Raw genomic sequence first — 21,373 nt, forward strand, 5'->3', positions numbered from 1 at the left:
GTTTGACTGTCTTTAAACCTCCCCTTAATAATGTTTGCATGTACGGTTGCAAATTTTGTCCTTGTGTGAAGTTGACAAATTTGTACAAGGGATTCACAATACTCTAAGATTCTCTGCTAACTTTACAGTCCATGTTGCTGAATCTTTGTGTCAGCAAGTTGTCTCCAATATGACAAAAAGAACTGAAAAAACTCAATAACATAGCAATTGTGGTGAAGCAGAAGACAACTATAAAATATATATTACATTATATTATATATTATTATCATGCTTCCAAAGATTAAGAAAAAGTTAAAGTCCTTTATTGGATTTTGCTGCCTTTTTATTCTCAATCAACTTCAGCTTATCTCTGGCATGCAACACAAGGGCATGGCCTGTAAATCCTGAAATCTTTGGATTTTCATCCACTACTACAAAATATTGAAATTTTGATAGTGAGATGCCCTCTGATCTTTTCAGCAGAAAATTTCAAGTAGTGATGAGGGTTGCTGGTCTAGTAGTCTAGCGCCTCTCCTTGTTATCGGTATATGCTATACTTCCACCAAAGGTGTATGCCGTATAAAACCGAGTAGAGGTCCTACACTACCTGTGCAGTGGTCATAAAAAACTATGCTGTTCTTCTCCATCACACTTTTTTTATATAACCACTTCATCAATGTGTCTGCATTGATCACTTGTGGCAAAAGAACTTCAAGCAATTGCATGAAGCATTCACCAGAGTAATATATGTGACAAACTCCCGTCAAATATGTCTTGTCCTTCAGGCATTGGCAAGGCTGGGGATGAATTAGTCTGTGGGGCTGGTAATTCTTTTGTCGCTTATCAGTTAATGATGTTTCGGAATTTCATCCTCTATGTGGCCTCTAATCATCCAAGAGATGGATCACCAACTTGGCACTCTGGCCTCAAGTAGAATCTACCATGCATGTATATATAGCTGTGGGTTGAGGCTCTGTGAACCCTGGTTTGCAGAACTATGCATTCTAGACTCCCCATTCTCTGATGATGTTAATTGTTGCATGCCCTCGTTTCGTCTGCAGCTACCTTTTTAAGTGTCAGGACCTGAGTTCCCAATAACTCTATCACGTCCCACCCTTACCCAACCCACATCTCATCTCCCGTGGTAAGGCGTAATTGCACCATTGAAAAAAGGAGTAAAGTGTACAAAGGAGTTTAGTATAAGCAGTTGTATGAGGGGCCACAGTGGTGCATAATCTTCAAGTTCTTACAGGTATTGAATGATTTGCATGGAATAACCATCTTATATTCAAAGTGTATACTGTAGGTAGAGAACTGTGTGTTCATTTTGTGGCAGCTTGCACATCCAACTGGAGGTTGCGTCAACAAGCTCCTCCATTAAAGTAAATTTACCTCCCAGATCACAGACCTGTGATAAATCATCCTTGAAGTGTCCGCCTATCAATTTTGTCCAAAGGTAGGTCAGGTCTCCTCTAGGCGTTATCAAAATAGAAGTAGCCAACGGACCTGTGCATCCCATTCATTCCTTTCTATTTGTTCGTACCCCTCATAAATTCCCCTTGGTGAGCCAGCTAGCCGGATGTTGAACACTGTGGTATGTGTGAGGTGACCATATAATGTCATACTTCAGTAAAATGCTGTTCTCTGGAGGATTCAGAGTTGCCTGTGGTGTGCCTAGCTGCAGTACAGTAGCTCAAGGTTTTGCCTTTAAGAGTATTTGGGTGTGATGGCCAGACTGTCTGATCCAAATACCCAGGCAAAACCTTGAGCGACTGTACTGCAGCTATGGTACATGTATGCCCTACTAGTTCTTGCTTTATGGGTTATGTCCACAAATTCAAACTGTTCACAACATCCGTAGATTATGATAATGTGTTACATACACAATTCACTATACCTGATAGTGTCCAAAAACCTATAGGTTGGTGACTTCCCTATACACGAGTTCAAAAAGGCCAAAAACTCAAAAGTCTACCCAAAAATATTTGGCATTTTGTCAGTAAATATTCAATACTACACTCGAAACTGCTTGTGCATTTATCTAATCTGGAAAATCTCTTCAATTTGAAGGAGAAAAAATCAGATGAAAAAAAATCAGTTATAAAATGCATTCTTGAATTTACTCTTGCAGTGTTGTCAGATGGTGTCAGATTCTGCACCATTTTCTGAGATGACTGGGTCTGTAATGTCTAGTGAGCAAGTCAGAAGTCTGTCTATATACACGTAGACATGTGTGTTGAGGAGAAGTTTGACAAGGATGTTTACATTCTGGTTGGCCCTATAACCACTGTTTTATAAACTTTATCATGATAAAAAGTAAACAATTTAAATGTCATCTTTGCCAGGGCATTACATGCCGATTGAAGGGTCATCGTGGTCAAGCATTTGTTGCAGACATCGTCTGGGTTTTGCTGAAAGGCTTTCCTCCAGCATCAAAATTCTTCCAAAAAATTGTTCACTTCTTTTTCTGGTTAGATTTTAGAATTGCTTATTTTAAGCATCCGCCCATATAAGTCATTGTAATTTGAGTTAAACTCTCATTCAGTTGAAAGAAACACTTTTTGTTAGAAAAATTGTGTTGGCATGCCCTGCACTCAAACAGAGGTAAAATATTTGTGTCCAGATTGGAGTAATAGTTTTTAGAAACGTCATCATATGATATTTTTGACACGACTTTCAGACATTATGTGTAGGAGAGTGACAAAAATAGAACTTTGTTACGACTGAAATGATGATGAGAAACAGGGCAGTCACGTTGCGAGCGATATGCCCACCAGCTGCAGCAATAAACATGTACTAAGAACAGATGAAATTTGACTCAATGTCCTTCAGCAGTGGCAAATGTGACACATAAAATACTATTTTTAGAACCTACAATCATAATGAGTGCTATTCGTATAATGTTTAGAATAACAATTCGTAATATTCTTAATGATCAGTTCGGCAAGTTTATTGTTGTAGTCATTGATAAAATATTTTGTGCACCTGAATAATGTTTTGTCAAGCATAAAAATTCAGGTTTTCTTAGTGGGTCTTACAATAGTTGATAAAAAAGGACCCCCTAAGATTACATTTATTTGTAAATTTGTTCATTTTTCACCCTGTTCTCTTCAGTCTGTCCAATATTGTGATTGCTATTTAATAGAATGGTATAATGGACAATGTTTGTGGTTTTTTGAGTTGGTACTTGAGAAGTTTTTGGTCAAAGTCACTTCATTGTTTGGGTTTACGTTTCGATGAGAAAACTCAAAGACCTTGTCTGGACTCATGAAAATTCTTCGTTTTTCATCACTCTTTCTTTGTTCACAAATAATTAAGACTGATGTCTAAAGCATGCCATTGTTCATGTTTTTAGTGCAGCCTTGCCATCAAGGTTGTGCTAGGCAAATAATACTAACCCTGGCCATGAGAACGTTCACCGGGGACAAAAAGTCCCTTTGTATTTGCTGTAAGTGTTTAATCTTCTTAGAGGTTGTTAGGAAAACGGTGTCTTTTCATTCCGCAAATTGCAGTGCTCCAGTTCAAGAAAAAGTAAACCCTTCATTTGATTTGAATCACAATACTTGACCTTAAAGTCTCCTAGAAGAAGGTTTTTTTTCTTTGTAGGTATGATTCCAGACGTGAAGGTTTCGAAGATGATGTTCTACTATTACCAATGGCACTTTAATGTTCAATATATAAGTGTGATGGATTTTCGGTGACGTCACTGCTCCATCATTTATACACAAAAATAAATATTTGTCCAACAAGAATTTCTCAAGTTACGAGTAAAAGAATGATAAAAGCATTCGTGAAAATCAGAAAAAATCAGGTTAAGGAGCTAGACCATCATGTAATGCAGTGTGGTGCATAAAGACATGTGCAAAGCAGATGACAGGGTAATTCAATGTTGATAATGTTTTGTTGTACAGCCTCAACCAGTGCGCCAGTGGCATAGTCCCACATGAAGGGCTAATGGAAATATATTCCTAGACTATTCAGTGAAATTATGAAATTTGTTTCATAATGAATGATCTGCGAAGTTTTAATGACATACTGTACAAATGTAACGTGGAAAACATTTGAAAGAGTTCAGCCAAATAATCACAAGTGGATAGTATCAGCTGTGGTTGCCAAAGTTACTTAGGTGGTATCTGACTTTTAGAGCAGACTAGTATATTACTACAAGCACAACCCAATATATTTTATTACCAGTAGTTGATTTTATTGCAGTGTTTGAATTCACTTTCTGACCGCAATGATGCATAGTATAGCATTCTTCTTTAAAATTTCAACAAAATTTCAACTGTTAAAGTAAAAGCAAGAAGAGAAATCTTTTCAAAATGAAACATACAAGGAAGCAAAGAAAAACTCACTTTCACTCACTTTGTTTTCAAAAAATAGTGCCACTCTGCAGATGAAAAAGAAAATATGAACACAAAGATGTACACTGATAATCACAGATGTATACTGACAAAACAAAATCAAATACATGACAACAGAATTATAGGATATTAAAAATTTTATTTCCTAATAGTAGCCATTTTCTTAAGTTTTTTATGAACAAGATTCTTAAAATCGCCAAATACATTACCTTGAAAATTAAGCTTGATTACATCACACTCATAGCGGCTTACATGTATTTTGTATTTGCAAGTCGTCATTGCGTTGCCAGTCAACAGAACTGCATTATACTACAACAGGCCTACATTCATGCATGGTTTGTAGCATTGCTGTGTAGCTCAGACAGTTATCAGATACACTTGGCCAAGATACCGTTATCAGCCAAAACAAACATCATTACTGCCTCTCTTGACTATTGAATGGGATTTCAAAATCCAGGGTTCAACTTCAACCCGTAATTCACACTTCACACCTTTGAAGTTCATTGATTTAAACATTTTGACATACGTTTCATAAATCTTGCATAGTGGTGAACCACCATAATCATCTAAAGCATTGCCAATGTGTAGGTTGAAAACTAATGTGAATCTGTGACTGTTGAACACTACAATATAACTTTCAGAGTCATACAGCATGAGGAATACAGCCGATTAATAAAAAATATCAGACATCATTCTGATTAGTACAAATCACTTTATTTGTAAGCTCATTACACATAGATACAGTTGAGTCAGTAATAATAAAAGCTATTCAATAAGTGAGAAAAAATTTATAATATTGAAATAGAATGGACACAAACATCATTTTTGCAAAAGATGACTTTGATCAAGTATTGTGCAGTCTTTTTCAAAATCTTGTCATTTGATAAGAATGGATCAAAGCCACTGCATCTTTCATCAAGCTTGATCTCAGGAGTGAGGTCAGGAATGGGCCATTAGATCTTTTGCAAGGGATGGTCAGGATGCTGAAATGCACTTTTTTCACATTCCGAATTTTGATAATGTTTTTTGAGTTTGCACAGTGTGTATACATTTACTAATATTTTTTGTAGTTAGATTCTATTTTTTGGCCAAGTTTAAAATGACTTTTTTCAAACATCAGCCTGTAGCAAAAAAAAAATGTTGTAGTTTTTGCTTTGCAGATTGTTAGCATTTTTGACCACCCTTTTAAGATCTAACGATTCATTCCTTATAGTTAAAATACCTGTATGTCTGTCTCAAGGGGAAAGAAAAGTTCCAGGGTACCGATACATTATACATAACGAGAAAGTCAAAAGGGTTAATGTTTCCATCATGTGTTTTCTTTTGTAATTGTAATGTGGCAGATAAATCTTGTAAAAACATCAGCTTAAAATTTGCATATATCCATAAACAGTAAATAGTAAACAAATTCTGTTTGTAGCCAACTTTACTTCTTGAGAGTAAGCCACACTCTTTTGCATGACCCCCTAAACGAAAATCAATGGTTTGCCACCATAAAATACACTGTGATTGAAAGCCTTTAATGGAGCAATGTATCAGAGATGTCTTGCAATCAAATTGGTCTGCGTACACCTGAGCAAAACCACTGGTGCACAATTTTATCAGGAAATGTAAATAAGAAAATCAGGAAAGAAACTGCAACAGGGATTTAGACGTTTCTTTTTAAACAAAATGAATTGAAAATGTCAGTTCTGTACAACTCTATGAGCCCTATACACTAGTTGCCTTCTTCTGATGGATCTGTTGGGACATTTACTGTATCTTCTGAAAACTCTTTTGAAGATACTATACTGGTAGAGGTGAATAATGTAGGTGTGTGTTAATTGGCTTCTATCCTGTCATTTTGTGCTTCTGGAAATTCCCTTTGGTGTATTTTAGACGTCAACATTGAACAAGGAGTTGAGCATGTTATAAGTTGATATTGTCAACTTGGACACAAGCAATGAGTTCCTATTATATCAGCAACAACTACATGATATGTGTGTACACCTTTCTTGGACAGAATTCAAACCTTTTCTACATTTAGGCTGCCAAATATTTATCTTGTTCATTACTCTGTCGTACAATAGTACATATACTGTTGATGTATCATTGAAGTCATGTATATACACGTACCTCTAACTGTGTATATAACTTTGTGTGTTAAGGTAGAATGTGCCTCGGGGACAGGTATTCGGACTCTCAAATTTTTCCAATACTTCTCTGAACAACAGCTTGTTGGGGCTCATTTTAAAGCTCTTTGAGAAAGAAAAGTTTTTACTGTCTCAGCTTTTCAAAAATCAAAAATTAAATTTTTCACCATAGAGTTAACACAAGGATGGCAGCCATTTTGAATTTCAAATATTGGTAAATGTTAGGTAATTTGTTTCTCTGGTGCCAAACATGGCACGGTGACCCCTGATTTTTATTCTTGATTTGGTAAGGGAATGGTGAAGTTTCATTACAGAAAGTCTGAGCAAAAGTTTAAGTCAATATTTTCGAGGAGGTGCCTATGGACAGAAGTTGCCTATAGAGCTATATTTCCCCTCTAACTTGTGACCAATCAAACAAAAGGCTGCAACTGGTATTAGTTATTTGCAAGAGTAGCCCTTGATAAGTGGATGTATTTTTCGATGCCAAATAACAGTGTTTTACCTGGTATTAGGGAAGCTACAGTATGTAAGGTACATGGCACCTTTTCTGTTCCATTGCAATACAATAACACTTCAAATGTAAGATGTACTGCACATTCCATCAGGTCAGCATGACATTCAAATCAACAATGGCATGGTTTGACAATAGCATGCCTTTGGGAATACGTGTCTTTATTTTCTTTACTGCATATGATTCAAAAACTACCATCTTTAACCTGTTCACCTTTTGTTCCCTGTTATCTATGACAGGTCCACATTCTCCATTGGTAGAAATGGTTTCTGGCCAAACTGTATTAGTGAAGTTTGTATTATAGATACTTGTACCATTTAGTGTGATATGATGAAGAAAACTGAATGCTGAGGTGTTTAACAATGACTGTATCCCTTTTGTAAAGGTCAGCCCAGGTGAAGTGAACAGGCCATCCTTTTTCTGGTCCTTGGCCATACTCTATGTTTAGAAGTCATAAATCTGTTCAAAGCATGCCCTTTTTAAATTTACTGAGGTCTTCTGAAAGTCAATCTTGTTGTTTGCTGTGATTTATATCTTGTTGGAGAAAATTGTGGTTTCTTGTGATGGCGTTTTTTTTATGGAAACCCAGTGATCCATAGAAGCAAAGTGCAGCCGCCCACTAAACTGTGGAGTATTGGCATTTTGCACCGTTCATAGTATGGGGTAATGGGTGTTCCTATGCAAGATACCCCTCTTCACCAGAGTGTCCTTGAAAAGCCATAGGGATGCTGGACACAATTGTTACAAAACTGTAAGAGCATCTGCAGTAAGTGATATTTGATCTGAATGCCAAGACCTCATCTGTTTACACCATTTTCTCCTCCGCAAATAGGCCAAGTAGGGGTCCCCTTTGCAGACTTGCGTGCTGTTTTGGCTGTTGTGCCAACAACATAAATCAAATCATGTACTTAGGGACTGCATCTCTGCTTTGTGGCGCATGGAGTAGTGCAAGGCGATCTGTTATCCCGTTTGCTCTTTTGTCGGCGTGGGCGTTTTTTCCCAACCATGTATTTGATCAGTATCAAAAGAGCATCTAATGCTGTACCTCCTCTTCAGTACAGTGCATTGGTCCACAAAAATTAAACCATTGGAGTGGGATTTTGCAGGAGGAAAATTTTGACAGAAGTATCTAGGACACAACGTTTCCATGATACAATAGAATCGCCAACTCTTTTGAAGGTTTGAAGGTATAATGCATATCGGAGACGCTGTTAACTGTTTGAACTCTCAAATATTTACAATACTTTTCTCATCTAAAGTGTGTTGGCTCATTTTGAAGCTCTTGGAGTAAGCAAAGTTTCCACCATCTTAACCCTTGGAGAGTTGTAATTTTTCCCACTAAAATTTCAGTGTAACATTTTACTACGTGTCATGAATTTTTAGTCCCCACGGACACCGTCCGGGGGGACTTATAGGTTTGGTCATGTCCGTGCGTGCGTGCGTCCGTGCGTGCGTGCGTGCGTGCGTGCGTGCGTCCGTCCGTCCGTCCGTTCACGCAGATATCTCAGAGATGCCTGAAGCGATTTCATTCAAACATGGTACAAGGATTACTTCATATGTCATACAGATGCACGTCGATTTGTTTTGTGATGCGATCCAATATGGCTGCCAGGCGGCCATTTTATTAAGATTTTTTCATGTACAGAGCCATAACTCAGGCATGTTTCAACTGATTTTATTCAAAGTTGGTACAAGGACATTGACCAATGTCATAGATATGCACGTCAATTTTTTTGTGTGATACGATCCAATATGGCCGCCATGCAGTCATTTTGTTACGATTTTCATGTACAGAGCCATTACTCAGGCATGTTTCAACAGATTTTATTCAAAGTTGGTACAAGGACATTGACCAATGTCATAGCTATACACATCAATTAGTTTTGTGATACAATCCAATATGGCCGCTCTGCGGCCATTTTGTTACGATTTTTTCATGTACAGAGCCATAACTCAGGCATAACTCAACCGATTTTATTCAAACTTGGTACAAGGATATTGACCTATGTCATGCACATGCACATTGATTTGTTTTGTGATACGATCCAATATGGCCGCCGTGTGGCCATTTTATTACATTTTTTCATGTCCAGAACCATAACTCAGACATGTATCAAGTGAATTCAAAGTTGGTACAAGGAGATTGACCAATGTCATACATATGCACATTAATTTGTTTTGTGATACAATCCAATATGGCTGCTGTGCGGCCATTTTGTTATGATTTTTTCATGTACAAGCCATAACTTAGGCATATCTCAACAAATTTTAATCAAATTTGCTACAAGGACATTGACCTATGTCATACATATGCACATTTATTTGTTTTGTGATACGATCCAATATGGCCAACGTGTGGCCATTTTATTACGATTTTTCCATGTCCTGAACTACAACTCACACATGTATCAAGCGAATTTATTCAAAAGTATTTTTATCACAGACCTAATGAAGAGGACTCTATCCTCTCTGAGGACCTGTAATCAAAGTACCCATTAACAAGTGGGGACTGTGTCATCAACGATGACTTGTTCTTTAAGTATCTTTTGATAATTTTGGACTGAATGGACACAACTTTTCAATGGCTAAAATTTTTGACCAAAATTTTAGGAAAAATCCGAGAAAAATTGTCTAAATCTGATAAAAGTTGCTGGCTATGTCATATTCCATAATGGCAACAAAAGTTGACTTTGGCACTCAAATTTGAAATTTGAAATTTGAAATTTAATTTTTCCCCCATAGAGTTAACAGAGGGATGATAGCCATTTTGAATTTCAACTATTGAAAAATCATCGCTATTTCTTGTACCGAATTTTGTGCGCATTGATGATTTAGTAAAAGTATAGTTGAAATTTTTAGTCCCCACGGACACGTCCGGGGGGACTTATAGGTTTGGTCATGTCCGTGCGTGCGTGCGTGCGTCCGTCCGTCCGTCCGTTCACGCAGATATCTCAGACATGCCCAGGTCAATTTCTTTCAAACTTTGCACAAGGATAGTACCCTACCCCATACAGATGCACGTCGATTTGTTTCACAATGCGATCAAATTTGGCCGTGTTAGAGGACTTTTTAGTTTTCACCTCTATAGACTCCCATGTATAAGGCAGTCTCCATAGACTCCCATGTATAAGGCAGTCCATAGACTCCCATGTATAAGGCCAAGAAAAATAAAAATTTAGTTTCTCATCATATTCATATTGCAAAAAGGATGCAGTGACACAGTTTTTAGTCCCCACGGATGAAGTCCAGGGGGCTTATAGATTGGGTCATGTCAGTCCGTTAGTCCATCCGTGAGTCCATCCGTTCACGCAGATATCTCAGATATTTTGACAAAATGTCACGTGACCTTGGTGACCTTTGACCTCAAATATATATATTTGTCCATAACTCAGTAACCACAAGTGCTACACCCTTCATATATGGTATGATGGGACAGCTTATGACGCCACATACTGTACCTCATTAATTATGTGCATATCTAATTTTGAGCAAGCCAATAGAGCTAGAGGTCTGATTTTTGGTATATAGGGATAACTTAGCAACACATTTTTTTTGACAAAATGTCATGTGACCTTGGTGACCTTTGACCTCAAGTATACATATTTGTCCATAACTCAGTAACCACAAGTGCTACACCCTTCATATATGGTATGATGGGACACCTTATGATGCCACATATTTTACCTCATTATTTATGTGCATATCTAATTTTGAGCGAGCCAATAGAGCTAGAGGTCTGATTTTTGTATATAGGGATAACTTAGCAATACAATTTTTTTGACAAAATGTCACGTGACCTCGGTGACCTTTGACCTTAAATATACATATTTGTCCATAACTCAGTAACCACAATTGTACACCCTTCATATATGGTATGATAGGACACCTTATGACGCCACATATTGTACCTCATTAATTATGTGCATATCTAATTTTGAGCGAGTCAATAGAGCTAGAGGTCTGATTTTTGGTATATAGCGATAACTTAGCAACACAATTTTTTTGACAAAACGTCACATGATGTCGGTGAACTTTGACCTCAAGTATACATATTTGTCCATAACTCAGTAACCACAAGTGCTACACCCTTCATATATGGTATGATGGGAGACCTTATGATGCTTCATACTGTACCTCATTAATTATGCATATATCTAATTTTGAGCAAACCCATAGAGCTGGATGTCTGATTTTTGGTATATAGGGATAACTATAGGATAGAAATTTTTTGACCAAATGTCATGTGACCTCGATGACCGTTGACCTGAAATATATGTTTATGTCGATAAATACGTAACCACAAGTGCTATGTCCTTTATATTTAGTAGGGTGGGAGACCTTATGACAACACACGCTTTACCTCATTAATTATGCACACATCTAATTCTGGGCAAGGGAATAGAGCTAGAGGTCTGATTTTTGGCATATAGGGATTAATTAGCAATACAATTTTTTTTCAAAATGTCACGTGACCGTATGACCATTTGACCTTGATTATACATATATATGCATAACTCAGTAACCACAAGTTCTATACCCTCCAATTCTGATAGGATATTAGACCTTAAGATGTCACATCTTGTACCTCATTAGTGTGCGCATATTTATTTCTTGCCCCATCTGTATTGCAGAATTTTTAATCATACATAGACCAATTTTTTGAACAGGACTCTATCCTCTCTGAGGGCTGGTCATCAACGTACCCATGAATAGTGGGGACTGTGTCATCATCGATGACTTGTACAAATACATTTATCAGTTGCGATCATAGCCCTTTTGTAACCGACCAAATCTATTGATTGAGAAGCAAGCAGATTCCATTAAACTTTATTAGATTATGCAACTAAGACATGTTTAGTTCTTGGGCAAGTTGCACCTTTTCAAATAAAAACTATTTATAACTATTTAAAATTGTTTTTAGTGATGTACACTGTAAACTTCAATTGGCCAGGCAGGCAGTTTATCACTGGTTCCTTCACAATCAAATCTTGGCTGTTGCAGTGTTCGGCTTTCATTTTGGTTTTATTGAGATCCGTAAAAGTAGTGTTGCCATAGGTATCACTTTATCATCGCTGTGTCGGGGTAATTTTGAAGAACATTTTCCCCTGTTTATCGTCCAACAGAAGAGAATGTTATGGTGGGGCAGTTAAATTTTATGTTTGGACTGAAGGAATCAAGCATCAAACTACCGGTATCTGTCTTGAGTCAACGAACTTTGGTTGTTTTAATCTCTTCCTGATGAAATTTACTGGCACACTATTGATGGTGCGACAAGCAAAGTTTATCGAAACTTTAAGGAGCCGGTCTGCTAGCTGTAACATGTGATTTTCATACTTTTGTTCTATTTCTTAAATTTAGTTATTTGTTCTTCATCCAAAATTACCTCAAAATGACTTGTGTTTAGTTTGTCAACTCAGCCAGTAGGTGTGTAGTGTATAATAATGTTAATTGTCGACAACTTAGTTCAACGCTGGATGAGAATTAAGGTAGTATGTGCCTCAAAAGTGAAAGACTTAAACTTTTGTTCAAAATTTCCTCGATGAATCTTTCAACCATTCTCTTAAGAAATCAAGATTAAAGTTAGGGGTCACAGTGCAAATTCTTGTGGTGGAGAAACAAATCACCTAATAATTACTGGTATTTGATATTTCAAAATGGCCGCCATCCTCGTGTTAACTCTATGGGGAAAAATTTAATTTTTTGATTTTCGAAAAACTATGACCATAAATACTTTTCTTTCTCCAAGAGCTTTAAAATGAACTCCCCAAAATTGGTAGATTACTTTGAATTTATTTACATATGAGAGAGGGAAAGAGAGAGAGAGAGAGAGAGAGAGAGAGAGAGAGAGAGAGAGAGAGAGAGAGAGAGATTTAATTGATAAATCGATAGATTGATCAATTGAGGAAGAAGGGTAGCCCAGTTCCCTTCAACTGAATAGTCCAACTTGTCATGGAACAAGAAGCCACGGAGACTGTAAAGACTCACTACATGTGTTGGTTTGAGATGTTCATTATTCTTGGGTCAGGGGTCGAGTCAAAGGTCAACACAGAGAGAGGTAACTTTGTCCGCATATGTACGCAATCAAGAAGTGGTACTCTGTTGCCAGCACTTTCAAGGACTGTTACTGAAAACAGACAGTGAGTAAAAACTAGTGTCATGTTCCTATTTACATTCTGTGTACCCATTTGTAATTAATTCTTTGCCGATACTTGTTTACCGTAGAGAATAGGAAGGTTTCTCTGCCAAACTTTGTTGATCCAAACATGTCCGAGGCTGATATAGGGAGTTCAAAGTGTATATCCTGTTACTGGCATAGGAACTACCTGTTGAGTCACTGAACTGTCCCGCAGGTTTACATGTATGCATGGAGTGTCTTGTCTCAGTTCAATAATACAAGAATTGACAAAGCAAGTGATCTCGGCATATCAAAATTTGTGTCATGATAATGTCGTAGCAGTTGAAAAAAGTTCCATGCATTGTTTCTTTCAGTTGGGAGACATCACCCATTATATCACCCTGAAGTCCTTCAGACAAATGACTGTCACCTTCCCTGCAGTCATTGTGTGTATTTTCCCTTTTGTTCTACATAGCTTAGATCTCAAATTAACGACCACATATGTTAATTCCCAGATTTCAACTTCCCTTATTCTTCAAGTAAACTTCCTTTCCCGATGAAAAGAGAATTAGTGTGTACTTTGGCATGCTACTGTAGATTTCCTGACCCATACTTTGTTTTTGTTAATGTCAATATAGAATTATTTTCAGACATTCTTGTGATAAAGAGATCTGAATCATTAATTTGCTGTCAATTTGACATGATTCCTCACTTTTGTGTTTACATTGACCGTCTTCAAGTCGGTAATTTTTGTAAGGGACATTATTCAATTCTTTTTTTCTTCCACGGTATTTTGGTATGCGGCAATTCTTTTCAGACCGCGGTAAATGAGTGGGGTGACCTTTGCTTTTGGAAATGGATGTCAGGTTTTATACAACAAAGTCATTGAATCATGCTGATGATGGCAGTCTTCAAGCAATTCTATTGTCACAGCGTTCACCTTCAATTCAAAAGAGATAAGAGACTCAGTCAGCTGCCTTGTTTTTTTCTCACTGTTTAGTTCACGTATACAGAAATTATGTGAATGTTATAAACTTTTTTTTCATGTTCGCTGTTGAGAAGTGAAACTTGATTTTGACCATGGTAAAGCACAGAAACGTGAAGTTAACAAACACATTGACAGTGGTTGTCAATATTTAGATTTCCTGAAATAAAAAGCAGCCACAGGCAATTGTCAAATGTAGGTCATTTTACATTCAAGTTTTACCTGAATCATCAACACAAATTGTGGATTTAATGTTTGAAGCTTTTCAGTTGAATTGGACTTTGTCTGACAAGTGAGAGCTATATGAATGGATATAGGGGATGTGCAGATGTGCACAAGGAAAAATATACTTTACATATAACTCTTCATAAGGGGCAATTTTCTTGCGCTTAATTTGCAAATAAAGTTTTGAATTTCCCTTTTTTGGAATGAGGTATTTTTAAAAGGAGAAATATATGAGGAAGTGTTCCATGAAACATTGGTACAAGAAAATACTTCTGTTTAGGGTTTGTTCTTGAATTTGACCAGACAGTTGTATCAGCGATGTACCGGTATCAAAGTCAGATGTCTGGAAAATGAATACCCGGTAGACTCGTAAAGCTTTCTATGTACTTGTTCATGTTCATGAACTTCCGTAACTGTTTGTGTACTGTCAAAGAAGATCCTTGATGTGCATAGGGACAGTGTAATCGGTGTAGACAGAGCTATTTATTTTCTTACTCCCTGGAGGTTAAAGTTCACACCTTAAAGGCTCAGATGTGACAGTAGTTGAATGCTGATGAATGTACCGATCAAAGTTAATTTACCCCCGGTTTACTTTCCACAAGTTGCCTTGAAGATCGTACTTCTGTTCAAATTACATATATTTTAGTTTTTGACTATCAACTGGCTGTTCTCGAAATTTCAAATTTCAAATCGAATTGTTCGAATTGTGTGATTCGAACTTGACAGTTCAATAGTTTTGGTCGTGTCTTGGGCATATCGCTAGACAAGTGATTCTCACCTGTGCTGTAAATCTGAAGTTAAGCCTAGCTAAGGAACACTCGGCCCAAATCAGGCATATAAAACAATTCAGTTTACTTAGAGGGGCCTTCCTATCGTTATTAAATATAGAAGTTTTGTATAGGTTAAGCGTTCCTCACTTTTGCCAAAAGTTTTAGACTACTGCCGCTGAAAACAGAGTCCTACTCATTACTTAGATGTTCTGAGTTGATTTCTGGGCATAATAGGTCTTGCCTGGGTCATAGGTCTATAAAGTAAGAAATCGTATGTGTCGCCGTATATTATATGCAGGAACAATGGGCAATGACTTTGCATTCATGGGGTTAGTACATGTAGCTTTGCGGAAACTTTACAACAGTACGTTTTTTCGAGTACAAGTACCGATTTGTTTTAATTGCATGATAATAATAGTGAAGTTACCATTAAAGTAGCTCAATGACCGTATAGATGATAGTGTGAGGCATTGAAGCGAAGTATTTTGCTTTGTATAGGATCTTTATTGAGTTTCCACAATTTCTGAATAATAAAAGTGCCGCGGCCGCTCAGTACGGGCAGAATTGAATTGTTCTACATGTAAAGGTTTTGTAGGGATCACAATAGAATGAGCCTTGCAAAGTTGAAGTTATGTTCCACGATAAACAATGCAGGATGAGTGGACGAACACACTAAAATTGGTCAAATGTCCTTCAAGATACTGGGTACTTTACACGTTACATAGAGTGCAGCAGTGGAGGAATAACATCACACCTGATTTATGTAGACATTTCTTCACACATGTATTTTGCCATTATATGATCAATTTTAAATCAATATTCAGCAAGACTTGTAAATACTTGGCTCATATTTTGGGACTGTTTTCATTTATGAATGAATGCACACTTCTACAAGTACTTAAGTTTAGTATAGGAGAATGTAACAAAATTGTCTCTTCGATGTGCATCATTTTCAATAAAACTTAAGTACATTTATCTGTGGCATCCATAATGGCCGCAGCACCCCTGCTTTATCTTCCATTCTCTCAAGTTTTTCATTTTACACACTGTGCTGTGGATGTCAATGACCTCACCCTAGTGGTCACTCACAATAGCTGGAGTGAAGGTATGCCAAATCCTATTATGCCCAATAATACAAAGTTATTCTGAATGTTTTCATGCTAAGAATTTTGATCTTGTTCAAAATCGCTCCCTGCCAGGCCCAATTGAATGGTTCTTTATTGGTTGTTCATTCAGTAGAGTTTCACATTGAATTTGTGAAAAAGGGTCGAAGCATTGGTTCTGAATGGCAGAGGGTTTATTTGCCCTGGTTTTATCTCTTCTGTCAGTGATATCTAGCTCATCATCAAATAGTCCATCAGCATCTGATCTTCAACTGTCAATGTTTCAAATACAAAGTGCTTTCCCAATGCTTTGAAATTGGGACATAGTGTATAAATTTCTAGGGAGGTCTTATGTGGACGTGTTCAAACTTGTTGTGACATTTTTTTGTCCCCATATTTCCACAAAAACGTTCTCTTATTTAACAGCTTGTCCTATACCTTTAAAGGTATACAGTCACCTGTAATCTAAATATGCCCATATATGGTCAAAGGGGCATTTCTTGGTATTCAAAATGCCCATGTGAGGGCGCTGTTTTAAAAAGTGGCCACCCGCTTAAAATCTGTGATTGGTTATTTTCTCTTTCCATGGTAACTGTGGCAAAATTGGAACAGGTGACAGTATACCTTTAAACTTTGCTATATCTGTTACCCAGGATGACCTCATTTAGGTTTGCTCAAATTGTGGTGAAATTTTTCATATTTTTACAGTCCAAACATCCATTATCATGTGATCGTCGATTCCCATGAAATTCATAGACTTATCGATAAGTATTCATGGCTTTGAAAAATGAACCAAATTTTGCAGAATTTAAAGTAGTGAATCATGTTTTGCGCCGAAGAGGGCGTGGTGTACGACGATGTATGGCTCTTGGAATTCGCATACTGCGTCTTCTGTACGAGGGTGGGATCATGAAGTCTATTCAATTGCTTTTCCTGTGGTTATTCGTTTCGTAAGTGTATTCACATTTGTCAGTGGCCCATATTTGAAATATAGCTGCATTCTCTACTTCAACAATCAAAAAGGTCATTCCAGAGTCAGACCACACCTTGATCTCGTGTTGACGTCAGACTCTTTCATGAAGGAGGGTCCCTACTCTAGGCTGCGTAGGTGCTGTTGCCTCCCCACCCCCTGCTGGTATCTGTCATGATTTTAGATCTTGATAATGTTAAAAGGAGAGGAAGTTTCAAGGGGTAGGGGTAATGATATGATAAGCAAATAAATTCTGAAGGTATGGGTTTAGGGTTTAGATGGATAAGCACATATGGAGCTACATAGACAGACATACCCAGCATACACAAATAAAGAAATGTTAAAGGTGGACTCAGGTCTTTCAAATACCCCTCAGCCTTCGTATCTTTATGGTAAATGAAGTTATGCTGTACATAATATGTCTTAAATATGATTTTAATTCATTAAGGCAGAACGCACCTGCAGGACAGATATTTAGACTCTCAAATTTTTACAATTCTTTTCCGATCTACCACTTCTTGGGTCTCATTTTAAAGCTCTTGGTGTAAGAAGATTTTTCACCATCCTAATTTCCCAGTAGAGTTAACACAGGGGTGGCAGCCATTTTGAAAGTTAGGCATTTAAATATTTGGCAGTTTGTTTCCCTAGTATCAAACTTTGCACAGTGGCCCCTGATATTTATTCTTGATTTTGAAAGAGAATGATTGAACATTGCTTTGAGGAAAGTTTGCGCAAATGTTAAGTCTTTCAATTTCAAGGCACATACTGCCTTAAGTTAAATGCTTGTTTTTTTGGTCAACATGTATCATGGCTAGTTGCAGTGATAGGATACTTTCTTGATGAAAGTTTCAAAATCTATGTGATGGGGGGCTTTTACTATTGTACACATCGCAGTACATAGATTTTAATGTGGGAGAGAATAACCAAACAGTTTCACTGTTCTCTTTGTATAACCTGCTCAAACATCATTGTAGCAAAGGTAGCTGTAGATCGATCTGTCATCTGGTGTTGAAACATACTGTGTGGTTTTGACATGTCAGCATAAAATAATATGACAATATGTCATCAAACCATTACGTCACACAAATTCATACACCAACAATAAGGCAATCATGCAAATAATGGCTTTGATGACAAGTTGACTGCACTTGTTCCTGTACGCTTGCAGGCGTAGCACAACACTCATATGTGTAGTTTTAATAAAGTAGAACATGCCTCAGTGACAGATATTCTTACTCCAAAACTTTTACAATTCTTTTCTGATCTACCACTTGTGTGGGTTCATTTTAAAGCTTTGGTATTAAAAAGAAAACTTTTTATTGGATTAGTTTTTCGAAATTCGAAAATTTTATTTTTTTCCATAGAGTTAACACAGGAACGGCAGCCATTTTGAATTTCAAATATTGGTAAATCATGGGTTATTTCTTTCGCTAGTACCGAAATTTGCACAGTGACCCCAGATTTTTATTCTTTATTTTGAAAGAGAATGGTTGAAAGATTCCTTGAGGAAAGTTTGAGCAAAAGTTTAAGTCTTTCACTTTCGAGATGTATACTACCTTAATGAATGGAATGAAATAATGAAAGTTTTTCCAGAATTTACAGCGGCAAAAGGCAAGGAGGAGTGTCACAGTGACCATCGTACCGGTGCTGGCATGCAATATAGAGTGTGTGAGAATTGCAGCAAATTTCTACTGCTCCTGAAACATGGATGAGATTACTTCTGCCTTTAGTGTTTACTGGACTTGAGAGCTGTGTTAGGTTCACGTGACGTTGTTACTCAGACTTCAAAGCCAAAGCATCCTTTAGTGCACACTTCAAACACAAAAGCAATCACTCCACAAGTACCGGGTGTTTGAAGTTCATAATGCAGACAAGCTGGCAAATAGAATCCAAATTCCTTGGGTGTGTGGCTTCTTATTGAAGCAATGTGACCGTTTATGTGTAGTGACACCAGTCATTTAGATTCATTATGTGTTTTTCCCACTCCTGACACCTTGTTGCCATTGGCCCAGGTATATACCGGCACCATTAATTTTAATACGCAACAATTTTTATACCACCATTGGCTCGTGAATATAGATTACCTTTGCCGTAAGACTGATAAGTATTTTCCATGAAACTGAACTCATGTTGTGGGTGTATTAAAGCTAATTTTTTTACTTTAAGTACTCAGTCTGAGTTTCACAAACATCCTGTATTCAAAACAAGGTCAGGTGTCTAACGGTCATGTGTCAAAGGTCAAGTGTCAGGCAGGTAATTGGCTATCCAACTTTTGTCTGATATGAATGATTCAAATGTAAAAAAATTATCTCACGAGTTGTGGGTCAAGTGATAACTGACTATTTCTTTTGGTGGAGCAATGGGATAGAAAAGGTACTTTGATTTGATAAATCGTCAATTCCTTATCAGTATTTGATTCGTACACTGGTAGTTAATTGCTTTGCTTACAATCTCAAACTTGCTACAAATGTTGTGAATTTTTGCAGTATCCAGTCACCTGTAAGGCCATGGCGTGTTTACATATATGTGTTGAACTGGCCCTGCCAGTTCGGAGGCTGCAGTTTGGGCATTACTCCACAATTGGTTTGTGTATGACTATTTGTTATCAACAGTTTGGTTGATACATGTACAGTTAATGGTGATTTTTAAAAATTGTCCCAATATAATTATGCGCATATGTAATGACAGACAAAAATTGTAAATGAGGTTGTACTGTCCTAGGTTGTCTTTCCTTTGAAAGAAATTCAAAACAAGGGGACAAGTATGCCTTGAATGAGTATTTTATATAAATCAAAATTTGTGTTTTGGTATGTCGATAATATTTATGAAGATTAAGTAACTGCTAAACACATTTTTCACCCACATGCATAAACACAAACTTAGTAGGTCACTCTGGACAATTCCTTGTGTCTACAGCAATTTTTAAATCATTCTTCACTGATCTAACTTTAGAACTTCCAGAACAGAAAATTTCACTTTCCATAGAACACCGAGGACTCACACAGTGCCTTGGACAAGCGGAAATAAAATAGTCCACAATAGTTCCAGGGTCAAAACAAAATGGCAAATGATATACTATTTTGACTGTCCTCTTTATTTCTTGACTTATTTTGTAAAGAAAATGAGAGAGAGAGAGTTACCCATGCAATTGACACTCAAAGGTCACCAGAATGGAGAACTTTAAGTCTTGCTTAGCTTACAGAACATTGAAAATGCTTGTCAGTCAAGCTCAAGAGTCTCTCAGAACGGGTAAGGATGAATGAAAGGTCATAAAAGGTCAGAGCCAATCTTGGCTGGGTACAAAGATAGCATTGACTGTGACATTGTGACAGCACAACCTAAATGATGAAAACTTGAGAATGAAAGGTCATAAAAGGTCAGAGCCAATCTTGGCTGGGTACAAAGATAGCATTGACTGTGACATTGTGACAGTACAACCTAAATTTCAATGCATCTGATTGCATTCCTTGGAAGTTAAAGAAATAACTGCTAAAGCCAGTGATCTGATAGTTAATTTGAAAAATGGAATTCGAGCCAGTGCTTGTCAGTCATGTAGGATGAATATATATATATGGATGTCTTATTTCCAGGGACATGGCCCATCCAGTGTGTATTTTGTATATGGAGAAATTTTGATATTTTTTAAGATTTCTAGATGAAATAATAACCCATTGAGAAGGATTCAGCTAACAGTACAGTTAATACATACAAGTTACACTCAAATATTTTTAAGGTGATTTTCTGGTTTCAGAAAACATCTTTTTCCCAGAAAAGTGGATGTCATCAAAGTTGACCGTACCACTTTATTATTTTCTTTTTGTATCATTTTGTGTGGTGTAGTGCTCTTCTGCAACTATGCATAAACAAACAAGCTGGGACTTAGTAACAATGTGATTTGGGGTCATGACCCATCTGGCCCCCACCCCCAATTCCCACCAGCAAAACCACGAATGTCACAGGGTCAAGTGAGGGCAATAGTTTGAACTCTGAACTTTTGTAGATCAAACAGATATTTTAAGTGGCAATATCCTGCCTTTTTTTACCAAAAATTGGTAAAATATTATACAGTTCTTCCGTACTCCGTCATCAAAACAAATTCCCCTTGCAAATAATACTTTGGTTAACTTTGCCGGTTCCCTGCAGCATACAATTTACAATCAGCATTTTCATCTATTGGAAATGAATTTAGCATTTAAAGTGAACATTCCATGATTGTTTC

The 21,373-nt window shown here is 37.1% G+C and overlaps 1 protein-coding gene across 16 annotated transcripts in view; it reads left to right on the forward strand.

Moving 5' to 3' along the window:
• The window catches only part of LOC139143618 (tensin-1-like), a 188,830-nt gene that overhangs the window by 89,232 nt on the left and 78,225 nt on the right, over positions 1-21,373 (forward strand). The window contains exon 1 of one of the 16 annotated variants that reach the window (XM_070714090.1): positions 13,031-13,123. The exons of the other annotated variants lie outside the window; for them this stretch is intronic. The gene's annotated coding sequence lies outside the window, so the exon portion shown is untranslated. Of the gene's footprint in view, positions 1-13,030; positions 13,124-21,373 lie in introns of those variants that run through there. 16 annotated transcript variants of the gene reach the window in all.

This window comes from Ptychodera flava, chromosome 11 (assembly GCF_041260155.1).
Source record: "Ptychodera flava strain L36383 chromosome 11, AS_Pfla_20210202, whole genome shotgun sequence".
Taxonomy (NCBI): Eukaryota; Metazoa; Hemichordata; class Enteropneusta; family Ptychoderidae; genus Ptychodera; species Ptychodera flava.